Genomic DNA, 20,699 nt, shown 5'->3' with positions numbered 1-20,699 from the left:
ACGACATTGTCCCTTTCCCCATGGAGCTATGTCCTAGTGGGAGGAGACAGCCCATAAATGGATAAGTAAAATACATATACTGTATGATATTATGATAAATGTTGGAGAGGAAAATAGGGCAGGGAAGGCAGATCGAGAACGCCAGTGATCAGTGTGGTGTTGCAATTTGTGAAAGGGGAAGTAAAAGATTAGAAAGAGATGAGAGAGTAAGCCATGGCTGGCATTTGGGTAAAGAAAAGTTTACGCAGAGAGAATATCCATTGCACATCAAAGCACGTCACATCTTTTAAAAAGTATATTATTATTATAGCAAGAATACCTGGGAAGCTGGAGTGCAGGGAAAGAAAAGGATGACAATAGTAGAGGATATTGTTGGAGAAATGACAGAAGGCCACATCTTGTAGAGCCTTTAGGCCATTTCAAGGACTTAGGCCTTCCTGGAGCGGGCGGAAACCCACCATTACCAGGTTATAAGCAAATATGCAGCATGGGTCATTCAGATGCTGTTATTCCTAGACTGAATGGGAGCAAGGCTCAAAGAAGACAGTTTAGTTAGAATACAATGGGGAAAGTCCAGGTAATGATAATGATATCTTGTCCCAAGGGGGTAGCAAGCAATTACATTCTAGGTATGTTTTAAATATTGAACATAAAGGAATTGACACTGAACTATATGTGAAGTGTGAGAGAAGAGTTCAGAATAGTGGCAAAAACATGTAGAATGGTGGCATTACAGCTTGCTGAGATGGGAGAAGAGGTAAGAGCAGGTATGGGGCAGAAAATTATCAGCAATTTGGCTTTGTGTGTGCAAAGTTTGGTAAACTCACAGGATATCCCAATAAACATGATGAGTAGGCAGCTGGAGGTACAAATACAGAGTCCAGACAGTAGGCTAAAGATTTGTATTTGGAAGTCATTAGCAAATTGCTTTATAATGATTTCTAATTTGTGAATGAGCTGGAAATAAAGGTCATCAACTGAGAGTGAGAATGGGGAACAGTGGATTGGAAGTTTGAAGAGTTAGAAAGAATCATGAAATAGTGGTCTAGAATGGGTGCAGCACAGCAGCATGGCACATGTATACATACGTAACTAACCTGCACATTGTGCACATGTACCCTAAAACTTAAAGTATAATAATAATTAAAAAAAAGAAAATAATAATAATAAAAGCAAGTTGCAGAAATAACAAAAAAAAGAAATAGTGGTCTAGGAGAGCAGTGGAGTCAATAGATTAGGGCTGTGATATGATTTCCTGTGGCTGACTTGAGCTGATGATGATGTTTGTCTCTTCTGCATGTGAGTGCAGGCAGAGCTGACTGAGCGTACAATTTAACAACTTCCCTGACTTCTGTCCCAGAAAGCTCCAAAGATTTCTTGAGAATTCACACTCTCGCACGTCTCAAACCCTTTGTATTTCTCTTTCCTACATACCTTTCATTTCTTGTGTTCTGCTATTTAAATCATAACCAACTTTTAAAGCCATTCTCATGTTATTCCTCTTTTATCAATTTTCTTTCTGACTTCACCTAGTATTTATTTATACCACCTATCATATATCCCAGAATTTTATTTAATAATTAATAGTAGAGTAATAGAGTGAAAAACTTTGGAGTAAAATAATTGGAATTAAATTTTGGCTATGTTACATGTTATCTGAGAGATCTAGGAAAGTCACTTAATGTCTTTAAACTCCAATTTATTCTTTTAAAGAATGAGAACAAATACAAGAATCCTATTTCACAAAGTCCTAAGAATTTAATGAGAAGTGATCTCAAAATAGTTTGTAAATTATACAAGGTTAAATAAATTGAATATTGTATTATCCAATTTTATATTTTCCATAAATTATATTAATAAATTTAGTTTTATTTCCCAAAGTAGATTTTAAGGTCTTTAGCTATAAGGATTACAGATCTATTTTATCTCCTACTACAACCAGCCTAGTAACTTGTCTTGCACAAAGCAGAAATTTAATAAAATTAAGTTATTAAATAAAACCTTAGTAAAAATAATTCAGTCATTTTAAGAATAAATTAGTAAAAATGAACATACTTTTAATGAAGGATTTTTACCCAGGAAATTCCAGAATTTACAATACAAACAGAATATAACCCACATATAGGTTAAGATTCTTTTAATTTGAGGTTGCCAGATTTAGCAAATAAACAAACAGGATGACCAGTTAAATTTAAATTTCAAGTAAACAAAAACTAATTTTCAGTACATATAATGTTTCATGCAATATTAGGGACATACCTATACTAAGACATTTTTCCTTCTGTTTATCTGGTTTTGAATTTATCTGGGTACTAGGGTTTGAATATTTGTCTTCTCCGAAACTTATGTTGAAATTTAATAGCCATTGTGATGATATTGAGAAGTGGGACTTTTGAGAGGTGTTTAGGTCACAAGGGTCCCTCTCTGGTGAGTAGACTAGTGCCGTGATTATGAGAGTGGGTTTGTTATCATGAGAGTGTGATCATCCCCTCTCTTGCTTTCTCTCTCTCCTGGTCTCTTGCCCTTCTGCCTTCCCCCAAATAAGACATAGCAATAATGCCTGGTTAGATGTTGGCACCTTGATATTTGATTTTCCAGTGTCCAGAACCATGAGCCAGTACATTTCTATTTGTTATAATTGCCCAGGCTCTGGTATTTGTTTCAGCAGGACAGAACAGATTAAGACATTGGACATACTCTATTTTATTTGGCAACCCTATAAATTTAGTTACAAATTAAAGGAATCCAACTCAAAGTAGCTTAGATCAAAAAAGAATAATTTAATGGACCATTTGTCCCAACTGTTGGCAGGGCAGGGAGTAAAGCAGCCTCTTGGTCAGTGGGGCAGAATGCGCAAATATCATCAGAAGTTTGGCTATTATTAACTTTTGCTTTTCTCTGTATGAGCTTCATTACCTCTGATAGTCTCATTCTGCCAGACACTTTGGGCTCACATCTTTCTAGAGCTGTCATCACACAAAATAAAGACTTTTTAAATAAGTTTAAATCACATAATCCCAGGCAATATCTAGGTTGATTGACCAGGACTAGGTCACCTGTCCATCCCCCAGAGCAATGACTGTAGAGAAGGAAATGTGATCTTCAGATTGGAAAATGTTTCCACAACTAGACCATATCCTCTGATCATGGAGGTAGATGGAGGCATCATTTCAGTTCACATATCTGTATAAGGAAGGAGAAACTATTTCTCCAAAGCAGGGAGAAAGAGATTTCCCCCCAACAAAAAGAGAAGAGATTCAGAACACAGAAAGTAATAAATATTCACTATTACTTGAAATGTGAACAAATGGATTTTCTTTTAACATTCTTAAACTGACTTCTTTCCCTCATTTTGACTGACAGCTTCATGGAAGTCTGGGTAATCTCTCCCACTGTGATATGTATGTAGGTACACGGCTCTATATTCTTGTGAGTCCTCACTGAAAACCTTGAATTAATTTTTGGATAGTTTTATACAACTTTAGATTCAAATCTCTCAGTCAAACTGTCCCAAGCTTTTATTCTTTTGCCTTGATAAAGAGCATTCCACATGAAATAAGAGGCCCATGATTCCTAATTTAGTAAGACAGGTTGCAGATCCTTTCTCAAATCTTTGTAACTGGTACTTGATAACTCTGCAAATAAATTCTAGAAAATATATGCAAGTCTAAGTGACCAGTTCATAATTTTATCTCCTGAGGAAGCTGGCCAGGCATTTTAGAATGTAAAACATGAATTGCCCAGACTCTAAATTGAAAATGAGCATGTTTTAAACAAGTCCAGTGGAAAAGAATTAACAGTAGAACTAAAAACACCATATGCTTATAACAGGAAAAGTCGCTCAGAGCAATATGCTATAATGATATAATTGAGTAAGGACCCAGTTGCATCAGGACAAAAGCTAAGAAGCAGTGAGTAAGTCAGGCCTGATAACTCATGATGCCTACTTAAATTTATATATCAAAAACAAGGGGACTCTTACTGCCTTTTATTTATATTATAGAACAAAAATATCCCTGGTTGGACTTCTGCTTTTAGTAATAATATACTAGGCAATTTCGACTGGTGAGGATAACCAGAAAAGTCAGTTATATCTTCTCTTTGAAGATGCAAAATTGCTATCAGGACACTGAAAAGTGGCTAGGCCAGGATAAGGAGGAGGAAAGAGATCCAATGAAGAGGAGCCTGAGATTTGGAATCACTTTTCTCCTGGGGGAAGTTGCCATTCAGAATGGGGTGGCTGAGAGGAGGAGAGATCATCAATGATTATGACCATCCAAGGAGACTAGAGAATCAGAAAACAGAGTCTGGAACTTGGTGAAGGGGGCCCAGATGAACATTCTTGTCTAAGCTGGTCCACAGAAGAATTAACAGCTTAGGAGGAAGAGTAAAGTAGATGTTGACAGGCCCTCACAGAAATTGCAGCTCAGCTTTGAATCTTCCCATCCAACAAATTGGATGAAGAAAATTGCGTTTTGATATTGCCTCCAGTACCTGGTAGAAACAACTGTTAATCATCTCTAAAGGAGGGGACATTATCCTAGCCCTTACACTGTTTCTACAAATAATTTTAAAAACATAGCTTAAAGCACACAACAAAATTTCACGAGCTTATAAAAAAATAAAGTAACATGAAGAAAAGCCAGCAAAAACCTAAAGCATTACACAAAGCTTTCAAGAGCTTGAGGGATTGGAACTATCGAACACAGAATTTAAAATATGCATGCCTACTATATATACCAGGACATGGAACATAACCCACAGGTCAAAGAAAAAGTCAAAATGAGAACTAAAAAGATATCTGAAGCTGGGTGATAATAAAAAAGTATGATATCTAAAAACAATGAAAGACATCTAAAGCCATGCTTAAAGGAACATTTATAGCCTTAAATGCACAGCTTGGTAAATAAGAAAGGCTGAAAAGTAATAAACTAAAAATTCACCTCAGGTTAGAAAGAGAACAAACCAACCCCAAAAGAAGTAGAAAAAATGAAATAATGAATATAAGAGCAAAAATTAATTAAAAATAAATACATCATAGAAAGAATCAACATAGGCAAAAGTTGTTCACTGGGAAAAAAAATAACAAAATTGCTGTATTGTAATGAACTTGCTCAAGAAATATCTGAGAAGGAGCAAGTAACTTATATCAGAGCCATGACTACTAATCCTATGATAAACGATTCAAAGATAAAAGAGGATAAAAGAAGATATTTTTGACAAAATTTGTGTTAATTTCAAAATTTAGATAAAAAGGCAAATTTCTAAAAAATTTATTTAGCAAAATAAATACAAAAATGAATGGGAACATTGACTAATACCACTACTTTTAGAAAAAAATTGAATCAATAACATAAAATTCTTGCCTCAAGGAAAACTCTTCTATAAATTAATAATAAGGAAAAGGAAACCAATTAGAAAAATCGACACCAGCCTTGTAATGGGATTTCATAAAAGACTATGTCCATATGATCAAAAACATACAAAAGAGCACTCGATATTATCATGTGTAATAGAAACAAAATTAGAATCACATATAATAGAAACGAAGTGATACTACTGAATATCTACCAGAATGTCTAAATTAAAAGAAGTACAAAAAACAGAAACACTGGCTGTGTGAAGCAATGCAAACACATCCAGGTATGTAAATTGGTTACATCTACTTTGGGAAACTGTTTAACAATTTTTTCTAACATTGAGGATACGCATCTTGTATGATTTCTCAATTTGATTCCTAGGTATATACTCAGAAAAATGTGTTCAAATATCCACCATGAGACAGTGATATGGTTTGGCTGTGTCCCCACCCAAATCTCATCTTGAATTATAATCCCCATAATCCCCATGGGTTGAGGAAGGGACCGAGAGAGGTGATTGGATCATGGGGGCAGTTTTTCTCATGCTGTTCTTGTGATAGTGAGTGAGTTGTCATGACATCTAATGCTTTTATAAGGCAGTTTTTACTGCTCTTTCTCACACATGTAAGACATGCCTGCTTCCCCTCCCATCATGATTGTTAAGTTTCCTGAGGCCTCCCCAGCAATGTAGAACTGGGAGTCAATTAAACCTCCTTTGTTTATAAATTCCCAGTCTTGGGCAGTATCTTGAGTAGCAGCAGTGTGAGAACAGAATACAGATACAAGAAAGTTCATAGAGGCATCATTTTTAATAAACTTAAACTAAAAGCAACCCAAAAGTTTAAAAATAACAGGATGGGTAAATAATTACAACCCTATAATAATGGAATATACAAAAAGATTAATGAACTACAGTTACCCACAGTAACTTAATGAATCTCTCAAGCACAATGGAGATAAATGAAGCCAGACACAATAAAATATAAAGTTTACATAAAGTTCAAAAGAAGGCAAGACTCAACTGCCATGTTTAAGGATGCGTATGTAGGTGGTCAATGTATTAAGAGAGCAAATAAAAATTTTCTCAAAAGTCAGAAGTGTAGTGATCTTTGGAAGAAGGAATGGTGCTGTGATTGGGAACAGATTTGCTGGAGACAGGGTTTCTGGGAGCATTCTAACTTTTGACACAGTGCGGATTACACATGCATGTGTTGATAATAACTCATTGAACTCCTTTGTGTGTGTCATTGATACTTTTTGTATGTGTTTTGTATTTACAATAATTAAAGCTTTAAGATAAGGTTAATATATAATATCTTCATGTATGCCATTATTCATATAAATATATAAAATAAGAATACAACAAGGTTTGTCAATCACTTGAAGCTTCTAAATTACTCATCAGATTGCCACAGGATCACAGAGCAGATAGCTAACAATCCTCTCCTCCACCCACACATTCCTAAAGAAAAAGAGAGCTTTTCTCTTTGCTCTAAATGATAACATTTAGTCTCTCCTATTCTTTTCTTTCTGAAATCTTACTTTGTTATCTCATGTTCTATGAACATGGGATGCCAATTAAAAATTCTTTTTTTTCTGATAGGAGACTTCAAAATATAAGGGATTGGTGTGCTGTTGAACTCCCAAGTGTCAGAGAGTATGCAAAAAGATGGTCAACATACTTTTCAAAACACAGCAAACTTTATGTGTCACATTTAGACTATGACTTCATGTATGTGCCATTAGCCCAGCTTAAGACATGTATTTCTCATGTATTTCTAAACACTGAAATTTGTAGAGACTGAGTTCAGAGGATAATCACCCAACACATATCTCTGGTCCCTTGTCATACAGGTTCTGCATAAGCCAGAGAGACATCTGTTGGGAGGGTTAGATATTTGATGCCTTTTACAATACTCTCAGTATCACTGTGTAGTAACATGACTGGTTGCACAAGCCATCAATCTTAAACTTTTGAGAAAGATATAAGAACATATATTTTATGACCAATATATGTATCAAATAGCCATACCAACCAACCGTCGTGGAAAGATCACAGGATTCAGAAAATACAGGTTCAAATTCTGGTCCTGTCTTCCTACTGCTATGTGATCCAGGACCGTTGTCAGTGTGGGCATCAATTTCCCATCTACATTGACAGTGAACATTATATGAGATAATGCAAGTATAAGTGGCTAGCTTTTACTTGTGATACAGGCTATACAGTAGGTGCTCAATAAATGTTGGTCAAGTATTCACAGAAAATTCCCAAAACAATAAATAGAAGGCATTGGGGAATATTTTAAAGGAAAGACACAATTTTGGAAAACATATCTTGAGAGATGGTTAATGCTTAACAATAGATTTTATTTTCCTTTGTCAAAGATCCAAAGGGAACTAGAAATAAAGTGTACACTCCTGTGGGATAGAGACCACTCCTCTGAGGTCCCTTCGAGGCTTCTTCCTTCCCTGCCCAGTAGTCAATGCTAATGTTTCACAGGGTACTGAGGCTAGTCCTCTCCTCTTTCAATTACATCTGCTCTCTCCTCACTCATCAGTCCTCCCTGCTAAGTCACCATCTTTACACTGGCCACATCCAAATCTCCATCTTCATCACCATTGTACCACCTGAGCTCCAAATCCCAGAATCATGGAAGAGATCCTTCCTGTATCAAGTCTGCAGCTCTTTCTCTTTTAAAGGAATATTTTAATGGAGTTTACAATACTTAAATGATGAGTTTTGACAGCACACTTCAGCCTGTGTTACATATATCCGAAAAGCCAGTCAACTGGAGGTCTCCTGGAATGCTTCTCAGGTTTCCCTTGGTGCTCTGAGGGATTCAGTTCACCTGGAGTTATGATTGATTCTGAGCCTCAGGCAGTAAATGAGCAGCTGTCTACATAGACATCTCCTTTAGTTTTTCAGTTATTGCCATGACAGTCTCATGTACTTGCAGTGGAACTGTTATGGGTATAATAGTCCTGTCATACACAAATTTTAATTCATTTAATTTTTAAGGAATTCAGTTTTCTATCAGCAAGAAGGATATAATTGAGTTTCCATGAAGGTGTAATTAAACAGTGTATCTTGGCCTTGCGGAGATTTAACTCACTTCACACAGATTTGTATTCCAATGCCTTCAAATAATTTCCATCAAAATAATTGGTGTTTCCCTGGAAAATAGTAACAGAAAATGTGTTCATCATGTCTTCCCCAATCTTTCAATGACTTAACCGTCCATTACAGAGTTCCAGGCACTAGGTTAGAAACTGAGACTCTCCAAATAAATTAAAAACTCAACTGACTACAAAAGCTCAATCCAGCGTTGTGGTTTGAGGAAGCAGGCAAAAAAGACTAATCTACCTTGTAGATTCAAAGAAACTAACATGATCTATGATATAGATGCTTATCTCCCTTACCTAATTTTTTTGAAAAAACTACTCAGCATGTTTCCTTTTTTCTCCTCTCTTACTCTTCACATCTTTGTAATTTATCTTGGGCCCCTACGCACCTCTAAAAATGCTCCAACTAAGTCCACCAATGACTTATTCACTCCTTAAAATTATATAGATGCTTTATCAGTTCTCACGGTTTACTTTACTTCCTTGAAATGTAACTCTTGCCTTTACGTCTCTCTTGAAATGTTCTTTTTCCTCGGTTTCTGTGGGAATGAATTCTCCCTCTGGGTTTCCTCCTACTTCTCTGGTATTTCTTCTTAGTCCTCTATCAAATCATAATAGTTTTTTTTTCCAACTGGCACAAAATTGTTTCTATTTTGAAAGTAAACACACCATAGAAATATACACCTTCTTAGACATTCCAAATGAATGTTTCATAGGCAACTTAAACTCTACACTGAAACAATCAGACTCCATATTTTCTCCCTGGAACAGGTTCTTTATACTGAGTTCCCTATCAACCAAAGATACCATTGCCTTGAAGTTTCTCAGTACAGAAATTGTGTATTCTTCTTTGTGTTTCTTTGTATCTGGCTCCCATACCCAAGTAGTCAACAGTCTCCGTTGATTCTGTCTCCTGATAATTGCTGACTCTCTAGACTTTTCTCCATTCCCCTAACCTTTCACTGCATTCAGATCTCCACAATGACTCACCTGTAAGTCTTAACTTCCATTGGCCTGGTAAGAAAATACAAATTCTTAATCCTTTACGTACTGACCTATGCTTAATTATCCAGTCTATTTTTTAATTCTATTCTTACCATTGAATTCTATATTTAAACCAATTTGTTCTACCTGTAGTTTTCCTCAAAAATATGTTCTTCTGACAAGAGAAAGCATTGATTATCGATTTCCTAATGATATAAAATCTTTTTATTTTGCCTTTTCCCTATTTCTGCTTGGGTCATGACCTTAACCCAACAAAGAAGATGCCCTTCTTGCATGGCCGTATATCTTGAACTTATGGATGATTTATTGCAACTGGCTGTTACTTCTCTCCCTTGAGCTCACGGAGGGTGTCTTGGTCCTGATTATATTTCAAGCTGTAAGTAACACAGTTTCTAAAAGTGTAATAAGTTGTGTTGACTATTGAGTGAATCAAAGAGTATCCAAAATCCCACTGGGAGCGCAGAGGAGGGAGCAGTACATGCAGGTTCTGGAATGACTAAGTGTTTCATAATGGAAATGACATTAGGACTGGGTCTTACAAGAATATGAACAGTGATACAAAATTATGTGTCTGTTATTGAAGACATACCTTGGTTATGTTTATCCTTGCAACATAAAGTAAAATGCATCTGGTCATTCCAGCCATCCTTCTGATTCAAACTATCCCCTTTCCTGGTATGATATTTAAATTAGATGTTAGTCAACATTGGCCAATACATGAAACTCACTGATTCTAGCTATGGAAGAAAGTGGCCTAATTCTGAATAGTGTCCACTCTGCAGGCCAATACTTTTGTGAATTGAACAAAGTTAAATGGAAATAAGAGATTAAATTAGTATGATTTCAGCTTGTACATTTAATCAGCATAGGTTAGAGAACAAAGACAGGCCAGGAAGGCAGTGAGGCTCATGGCGGGAGTTTATTGTATCACTGCTGTTCAATTACATGGCTGCTTCCTCCTCCAGTCCCTATGTTATAAAACGGGTGGGCCTGGGGCTGCCTTTGGATTACAGCCCCTTGAAGTGATAAACATGCTGTTTCCCTGAGATTTGCCCCAGGAGATAAACATTTCCGAAGGATTTTTCTGACAAAGCCAAGAAAGCTAATAATTGCAATGTCAGGCAAAGAAAAAAAGTGAAAACTAATTCAGTAGGATCCCTTATGAAAGAAGGAAGAAGAGCAAAAGATGTTTCACAACTGGAAGCATGAATTGTCAAAGCTTTTTGAGGATCTTTTGAATAAGCACATCTGCCAGGTTATAAATAATGACAACAGACAGTAATTTGCATGGATTAGGGTTGTTAACATTTATCAATTTCTGCATTTTAAGATACTCCCAAATTCTGGATGAGGAGTGTCTCTTTGTAGTGAAGGATTGATAGTAGGAGTAAAAGAATCTGATGAATTTAAAACTCAGATGAGAGAAAGCAAAGCTGTCCAGATCTAAACGGAGATACCATTAGTAGTTCCCATAAATCAAATCATGTTTATAGTGAGGATACAGTTGAATTGCCATCTGGACTTTTTAACCTCGACATTTATTTCCGAATCATTCCCTAATATTGGAAGTAAACTTAACCCTTGCTTTCATCTCCAGGGTTTGCCTTGATGCCAGTTTTTTTTCTCTTTGAGAGAAATGATCTGATTTTTGATAAGGACAGAATGCCATGTGTGGCATGAAGTTGGGGGAACTAGAGAAATTCCTGTGTAATGTTAAGCTATAAAAGAAAGAAAACATACTTAGCTTTAAACCACATCAGCTGAGAAGAATTTAATGTGAAGTCAGGGGTTGGGGAAAAGCAGGAATTCTATATTTCATCTGCTTAAGATTGGGGCACCTAAATGAAGTTAAAATATATAATTATTTGATTTCTTTCCCCAAAAAAATCCTATGTACCTACAGACAGGTTTGACTACAAATAGAGAGAAATCCACATAGATTTTCAACAACTAAGACTAAAGCTCTCATTGAATGACTAAATAATCAAGTCACATATATCTTGAACCTTTTGGAACTCTTTTTTTTTTTTTTTTAATTTTCTATTAACAATGTTTACAGTGACAAAAAGAAAAAGCCAAACTTCACATATGAAGTCTTTTTTTTTTTTTTTTTTTTTTTGAGACAGAGGCTGGAGTGCAGTGGTGCCATCTCAGCTGACTGCAAACTCTGCCTCCTGGGTTCAAGCGATTCTCCTGCCTCAGTCTCCAAAGTCGCTGGGATTACAGGTGCGCACCACCATGCCCAGCTAATTTTTACGTTTTTAATAGAGACGGGGCTTCACGACGTTGGCCAGGATGGTCTCAAACTCCTCACCTCAAATGATCCACCGGGCCCGGCCCTCTTTTCTGTTTAATCTTTAGACTTTAACAGTTTACAAGGTGGGACTCATCAACTACTTTAGTAATTAGTATAGTGTTAAGCATAAATCAAGTGGCTCAATAGGAAAGAGAACCTTAGGGTAGGTATTGGCAGTGACGGTGATGGGTGAGGGGTGGTGCTGAACAGTGGATGCATTGCTTCCCCTGGACCTGAAGGGACAGACAAGAGGCATGCGGATTCTTCTTGGAACAAATTTGGAACCAAATTATGAGAAGGCATCTTTGACTATTGAGACATTGTTATTCTATATAATAAAAAGCCATTGCTTTAAGGGAATAGACATTTATGATTGAAGGGAAGTTTGTAAGTTACAAGGCTATAGTGGAAAGGAGGAAGAATACAGGCTTGGGAAACAGAAACACATAGGCTCAAATTTCAGATGTCACTTATTGGTGAAATAAAGTTGAACAAGTTTTTTAAATTATCCTGAGTCAAAATTAGTATTACCCTTAAACTGAAGATAACAGCATCTAGCTGGAAGTTTTAACATGAAGCCTAATTAAAAACAGTGCAGGTCATGACTGGATATATGGGTAGGTGATACCTTATGTTCTATATAAAGGAAACATTTAAAAAATGGGTTTTGTATCAAATCATGAGATGATGGTTGGGTGGAGCCCAAGCAACATGTGTGAAATTCACATTTGAGAGGCTTAAATAACCCCTAGAAAAACATGAAGAAGCAATGAACAAGACAACCTGTCAGCCTCAAACTCCAAGTCAGAATAGCCGGCAATCCATAGTGATGGCTCCAACAGGCATTCAAGTGACTTTTCACCCAAGAATGTGCTGTGTTCCAGGGCAGTTAGCAATTTCTCTGATGGTTAATGATCCTCCCTATCAACCCTGGTGGAAGACAGTTAGTTATTCACTGCAACCAAGTGCAGATCATTTCCACTTACTTTACCATATAACTGTGAAGATTATTAAGGAAAAGGACTTTTTCTTCTTCTCTCTTCTAACATGTTAAACTAAGAACCTTCCCACTGTGAACTACTGGCATCTTACTTTTTGATCCCTTGACAAGAAGAATTGGAGTTACCAAAATGCTGTCATTTAAGGTGTTGGAGTGGAAACCAGAACATTACCTATTATCAAGAAGGGGTTTCTTCTAAGGCATTCAGGTCTGTATAACATTTGTGCAAAAATGACTGGTCCATTTGGAAATGAGTGGTTGGAAAAGAGTCTGAAACTTAATACAGAATTGTGAGTCAGGCTTTAGAAGCAGGTATCTTAGCTCAGGCTGTTTTAGCTCCCAGCTTAGACTTGGAGGCTTATAAACAATAGACATTTATTTCTCACAATTCTCAGGCCAAAAGTCCAAGACCAGGGGGCCAGCATGATCAGGTTCTGGTGAGGGCCCTCTTCTAGGTTACCGACTGCTGACTTATATCTTCACATGGTGGAGAGAGACAGCCCTCTCTGGGGTCCCTTATATAAGAGCACTAATCCCACTCATGAGCACTCTGCCATCATGACAGAGCCCACCTCGTAATACCATCACATTTGTAGAAGGGTGTTGGGATTTCAACATATTAATTTTGGGGGGACAAATATTTAATTAATTGAAGCCCAAAGAAACAATCTTTACAATTGCAGGATCTCTGAAATTAGCCTATCCTTTTCCCCCATGATACAGCTCTGATTTCATTGTTAACATCTTTCTCAGAAGTTCAGCATTTCTAGTGCCAGGAGAACTAAATGTTAACTCTTGAGAAAAAATACATTCCTTCTCCCTGGAATGTGCTCTTTCATCTTGTAATTTTAAAGTGGAATGGGACATTTTTCTTTTCTCATTTTATACGTGAACCGATTCTTTTGTCGATACCAACTGTATCTCGTCAGTGTCATTTATAGTTATTATGAAAAGTGAAATGGAATGAAATTTGATAAAAAATAGAAACCACTTATTAAAGCTACCTAATTGGGGAAAGGTGAGTTTAATCTACTGTTTCATTTTTAAGTTTCTGTTTCCTCTCCTTTTCCTCATAAATAGGAAAAAAAATTGGCACAGAAACTTGGCTCTTGAGATTGTGAAGAAAGTTTATTCTACATGGAACTTGACACAAGCTGATCAGGGAATCTCTTTTGTCTGCGGACTTTCTTTAAAAAAGAAGAATTGGTTTCTTAACTGCTTTCAAAGGTTGCCTTGATAAGTTTCTTTGTGTCATTGTATCTTTCATTTTGAGTTGAAGGTTTTTCACCCAGCCCTTATTATAGATGACCTAACATTTCGCTCCGGGGCTGATGCCAGAACCCTTTTCCTTTAGTTCCTGGCAAGGTTGCTGCCATTTCCTATCTCACGCCTTCCTGAATTTACCTAAACTGAAGTTCCAGGCTTTTGTTGAAATGCTTTTCTCCCTTCCGCTCTTGTGTACCCTGTGTCACATTATCTGCAAAAGGTTGCAACCAACTTCCCTTCACTGTGGACACAGGAAGGGGAAATGAAGAGGGGAGAAGTTACTGATCTGATTCTAGAGGTCAAGGGTGTGGGAGGGTGAATGTACATTTCTCAATAGCTTTCGCTGCAGTGTGTGCTTTCCTTTGTTGACCATCCCTTGCTATTGTGTTGGGGAGTCTTTTAATAACACCCAGCAGAGTTGACTCAATGGCAATACCAAGATGAAAAAGACTTGGTAAAAAAAAAAAATTATGTGTGCACATTTGCCTGGCACATACACAGCAAATAAATAACCAGCTATTTATTTCTGCAGGATATTCTGCGCCTGCAGCTTTTCTCACGTCATAGAGAGTTTCAACGTACTTAATTCTCACAGCATCTCATTAAAATAAGTGTTCTTTCACCACTCTAAAGTGAATGAAACTATAAACAGAGAATTAGGAAGGAGCAGTCCATTGCCTAAGATCACACAGCAAGCGGCAGGTCCACTGTTCAGAATCGATACCCACCCCTGCTTTTTCAATCTTCCAGGCTGCTGTTAATGTATGAGCACACAGGCTGCTGACGTGGAAATCAAAGTTACAATATAGGACACCTTTTTCACATCAAAAGGGCAGTGAGATTATCTTTTGCATTTAAATTATTCTCTTCTGGTGCAGCAGGCTAATTAATGTTAGTGTATTTCCATTTTTCCAGCCCAGAGATCCTTGGATGACTCTCAAGGTGCCTCACTTGCAACCTGGGTCTCTTGCAGGCCTTAATTTCTGTAATGAGACTCCTCTGCTCCACTGTCTCTGCAGGGCTGATGGTAGCCCTATGGCTCTTCCATCCAGTTTATGGTGATTACAAAAGGAGCCTCAGAGTCACGTAATAGGCAGGACCACTGCTCTTAACAGGGTCCAGCATCTGGGAGGGCAAGGCCTGGCATGGGGTTGGGACAAGGCATGTTTACAACAGCCTAACCAGTGAGCTTGAGCTTTTCAAGACCATTGAGAGGGTACTTTGGAAAGTGCAGGAGCGCATTCATGAATACGCAAATGTCTTTGATTTATTAGCATCCCTTAAGCATGAGAACTAATAGAGTAACACATCAAAGGTAACATTTGCCTTGTAAAGGGAGGGCTCTGTAAACATGAACAGTGGAAAGAAAGAAGGAAAATAGACCTTCTGTTTTGATGTCATATCCATCCTCAGCACTTGCTTCTGGTCGGAAGATGCAATCCTTCATTCTGAGTATTTCCTCTGGCCAAGCCCATACTTTGGGGCCAGAATTAAAGGGAAAGAAAAGGAAAGAGAGAAAGAGAGAGAAGAAAACAGAAAGGAAAGAGAGGAGAGGTGAAGCAGATAAATGGAAAAATCAGTGAGGACCCAGAAAAGTAATTGTTTGCATTTACTCTAAGTGTAGAAAGTTGTCTTCTTCATTGCTTAATTCAAGGACAAATAGTGAAAGTATTTTCTAGGGGGAAATAATGAGGCATCGAGAGGTTAAGTGGGCGGCTGGGAGGAGCATCCAGGGCTCTGACTTTCCGTCCCCATCCAGCTGCACTTCCTCCTCAGCTGAGGCCAAGTCCAAGACCACAAAAGACGCACTAGGCATCCAAATAAAGCAAATAAAACAGAACATGCAAACCTTTATGCAGCCTTAATGAAAGCAAATGGATGGGACATTTTAAAGATATAACTTTAACCAGACCATTGCCTAATGGCCATATTTTCAAGACAAAATGTATCACAATCACATACTAATTTAAATTATCACTCTTACAGAAATTGGATAGGAAAATTTTAAATCTGTATGCATCTCTGAAACATTTAGAAATGCATTGCTCTCCAAAGCTAAATTGTGAGGGAAGCTGAGAGCTTACACTTAACAACATAATTTTTCTTCTCCACCCTTAACCTGCCTTTTATGTTACTTCCTTAATGGTCTTTCTTAAACAAACACAAAAACAAAGATTTTCTTCTGATTTTAGAAGCAATAGAGCAATAGGTACCTGTTTTAGAAAATTTGGAAAGCACACAAAATTATCAACAATAAAAATAAAAGCCACCTATAAAAGAAAACGTACCCTTATTTTGGAGCACCATATGGGGTAAGAGGCACCGGGAGTTAGATATGAACTGACCCAGGTTTAGCCTCAGCTCTGTCCCTCAATATTGATGAGTTTCCAGGAAAATTACTTAGCCCTTTCAGGACTCACGACGTCCTTTGCAATATGGAGGTACTAAGAGTGCTTATATTGTAGGATGCCAAAGAGGACTAAAAGGTGTGTGTCCAGTGCCTGGCATGACAGCACTCAGCAGGTTTTATTGAGCACTAACTCTTTGCCAGATGGTAAATTCAGCTTTATATACAGATTATCAAGTTATCAGTGGGGGAGTTGAGATTTGACACCCCCACACACACAAAATAAAAATATTTTGTTAAAATTCTTGCGATTATGTTTCCCAGAAATATTTTTCTAAAGTTGATATTATAAAATATGTATACTTTTACATATTATGTGGAGTGCTGTAGCATAAATCCCCTGATAATATAGACACTCAAATATTTGTGACAGCTGCATAATACTTCAATATAGACTACTACATGGTTTACTTAAGTAATCCTCAATTATTGGACTTCTAAGTTTTTGTTTGTTTGCTCATTTTTTGAAGAAAACACTTTTGTTTATTAACCTTTTAAGGAATGTTAGATTTCCCTTGACTTACAATAATATGATTGGGTCAACATTAAGGTACATTTTAAAGGTATAAGTTTCATTTCATCTTGATGAATTACTTTCTACATTATTACGTCAATTATTCACAAGTTAATATATAAAGACAATGCAACTCCAATTAAAACCCTAAAATGATTTATTTGAAGATAGGCTCTTTGACAAAATATTCTAAATTTCACCCAGAACACTAGTTGTTAGAATAGATAGAACTTTTTCTCAAGTGAAAAGTTGAGAGCTACAAAAGTTCAATTTCCTTAGTTCTAAAAATTAAAATGAAAATTATATATGTATGTATAATCGGCTGTGAATTTTACTCTCTGGATATAACAGCAATTTGGTCTTACTATGCTGCCCCAAGATTTAAATATTATGCTTTTATGTTTAAAAATACTACAAATCAAATAACCCCCAATTTACCATAGGTAAGCCAGTCAATACATAGAATTCTGGATTTTTCCCCAAGGCTGTGGGGTTTGCATATGCACAATAATGACGGCCAAAAATCTCACTTAGAACACAACATCATACGACAGAAATATTTACCAGTTGTTCTCAAAAAATAAATAGGGGTAAAAAAAAATTTATGGACAAATGGATTCAAAATCCCAAATTGGGACCCCAACTATGTAATGACATCCCTGCTTCATCCCAGCTCACCTGCCCACCAGATAGGAGCTCCTGCCTCAGTTGCTGGATGTATCTGGTGGCTTAGTTAGTGCAGGGTTTAAGGCAGGCAGGGTGAGGGCTGCTTTTGAGTTGGTAAGGGAGGCTGGAGAAGGGGATGGTAGAAGCTCAGGACTGTGACCCTGTGGTGTAATGCTTGTCAGAAACTTGAAACTCTTCAGCCTTTCTCCCTTCCCAGTGTTATACATTTGGTCAATTTGTTTCGATTCTGCTTTTCCTAGCTTTCTCAAATCTTCATCCCCATCACATCCTGGCTATTGCTTATCAGCTCAAATCCTCATTATCCTGATGCATTTAGAAGGCAAATAAATGCAGCCACAGCACAGTGAGCTACAAGGACTTGGCTGAGAGTAAGATCAGAACTTCCTGTGAGGAAGCTACCATGGACTGTAAAGGAGGTCATTTAAAGCCCTTGTTAGATGTAGTAACATTCCTTAAAATCATGTGGTTTGCATAGGATTAGGGCGCTTGTAAGTCATCTGGAAAACGCATACTCCTAAAAATCAGTCTTTCCTCAGCCTCTTCACTCATAAGCTACTTTTCGTACTCCTTATGAGAATATCCTTTTCATTAAATATTATTATATATTGGTTTTAATGTTTGCATAATATTTACTTTATGAATGTATCCGGATTTTATAAAATACTCAACCTTTGAAGACTTAGATTTTTTCTTTCTAATTTTGACTTGCTATAAACTACACTAGGATGAATATATTTTTAGCTATTGCGTTATAAATGTTCATGATTATTTTCTTAGGACAAATTCCTGGAGAAGGAAATGCTGCACCAATGGGTACACGAGATGCCTCCCATAAAAATCATACCAAGGTTTATGCCTACCAATAAATACATATAATAAATGTATACATACACAGACATAAACACACCAATGTATAAGCCAATGAATAGCATATATATGCTCACATGCTTATACATATATATATTATATAATTGTCATTTTCAGTTTTTAGAACTAAAGAAATTGAACTTTTATAGTCCTCAAATTTTTCACTTAAAAAAATTCTATCTATTCTAACAATAAGTGTCTTTGGTGAAATTTAGAATATTTTGTCAAATAGCCAATCTCCAGATAATTTATGTTGGGGTTTTAATTAGAATTGCATTGTCTTTATGTATTAACTTGTGAATAATTGACATTTAACAATTAATTTTTGGATTAAAGCATTCCATGTTTCACTATTTATTCAAGTTCTTTTAAGTGTCAGAAAAATACTTTGTAATTTTGTAAGTGCTTATTGATACAAGAATTTCTAGACATTTTATAATATTAGTCTTATAGTAAATGGGATATTTTTTAATGTTAGAGTCTAACTGATGTGGTTATCTATAGGCAAAAGTGTTTATTTCATTATGTTAACTGTGTAACTAGTAATTTTAGAGCTTCTTTTATCAATTCCTGTAATTCATTTTTTTAGTTAATTGTTTTCAGTTTTCCAGCCAGATATATTATCTGCAAATGATAATTATGTTTTTCATTATATATATTTAATTACATATATTATCTGTATTATATGTTTACAGATATAATTTTTTATTGTGTTGTATTTGTTAGCATTTGAAAACAACATTACACAATGATGGGAATAGTTGGAATTCCTTTCCCTAGCTTTTTTTTTTTTTTTTTTTAAGACGGAGTCTCGCTCTGTCCCTTTCCTAGCTTTAATGAGAATATCTTTAGTGAATTACAGTTAGGCATAATATTGGTGGCTTATTTTACCAGAATATAGTATTTATCATGCTAAAGAAATGTCATTCAATTTGCATATATTTTATTGGAATAAAATACATTTTATTCCAAATCTATGTTGAACTCTACCAGATGCCTTTTGGCAGATTTTTAGATGAATAGATGGTGTTTCTTCTTTGATATATTGATGAGGTAGCATATTAGTAGGTTTCTTCACGTTGAATGATCCTCATACTTATAGGATAAACCCGATTTTTGCATGGATGTTAGTCACTTGATATGATACTGCCCTGGCATTCTGTAGTTATGGAAAAGTTGATTTTCCATCTATACTCAAGTCCTAGAGAAATTCACTTTGTTTTTAGCGTGTGCCACCTCATGATAATAATTGTAATTTTCTATTTTTTTCAACCTTGAAATTAGTATAAGAAGTAACTATTCCTTGATGTGTGAAACTCTTACATGCAATTAAGTGATGTGCCTTTGGTTGGACATAAGGTGGACATTAGAAGCAGCTGTATTTTGACAAATTTTCAAATTCCTGCCAGAGTTTTTGGACAAAAAGTTTGTATGTATAGTACTTAGTAGAAAACCACTTATTTTAACAAAATGTTCAACTTTATTACCAGTGAAATGAAATGATATTTCCTTATAAATGGTCTACTGATTCTTTTTATAGATGTGAAATTTTAAAAAATTTGTATATAGGTTTTTCTGTCCTTTCTTCTCAGTAACAGAGATCTTTTCAAGAAACTATCCTCAAGAAACTAGCCTTATTGGGCTTTTCAAAGTCCATTCCAGATTAACCAATATTTACTGCTCTTTTAATTCATTAATTTCTGCTTTTATCTGTATTATCTTCTTTCTTCTACTTTCCTTACATTCCATTCATTGTATTTTTTTGATTCAGTTGAATATGTGATTTATTTACCTTCTTTTTAAATTTTTTGTGTTTAACAAACACTAATACAAATCACTTTGATTTTTCTTTACCTCTACAGTATGGCCATCCCTACCCACAGCATAATTTCTAGGTCTGGTGGTAAATAGTCTACTTAAACTTAAATTCCCACTCACTCAACTTTTGATTTGTACTGTGAGCTGACTGTAAAGCACTGTAGTTTCTCTATAGTTTGATTTCCTTTACTAAACATGGGAAGAGGATAAGTCTGAAGGAGATGGTTGTAAGGTTGTAATGGTCACTTTAAGCATATAAAGTGTTGGTCTGAGTCATTCGTTTATCAGTCTTTGGCTCTTAAGCACAGGTAGTTAAATACCAGAAATTAAGGATGGAGGTCCTGAAACTATGAAGT

Source organism: Pan troglodytes, chromosome 16 (genome assembly GCF_028858775.2).
Source record: "Pan troglodytes isolate AG18354 chromosome 16, NHGRI_mPanTro3-v2.0_pri, whole genome shotgun sequence".
Classification (NCBI taxonomy): domain Eukaryota; kingdom Metazoa; phylum Chordata; class Mammalia; order Primates; family Hominidae; genus Pan; species Pan troglodytes.
This window is presented reverse-complemented; position numbering follows the sequence as displayed.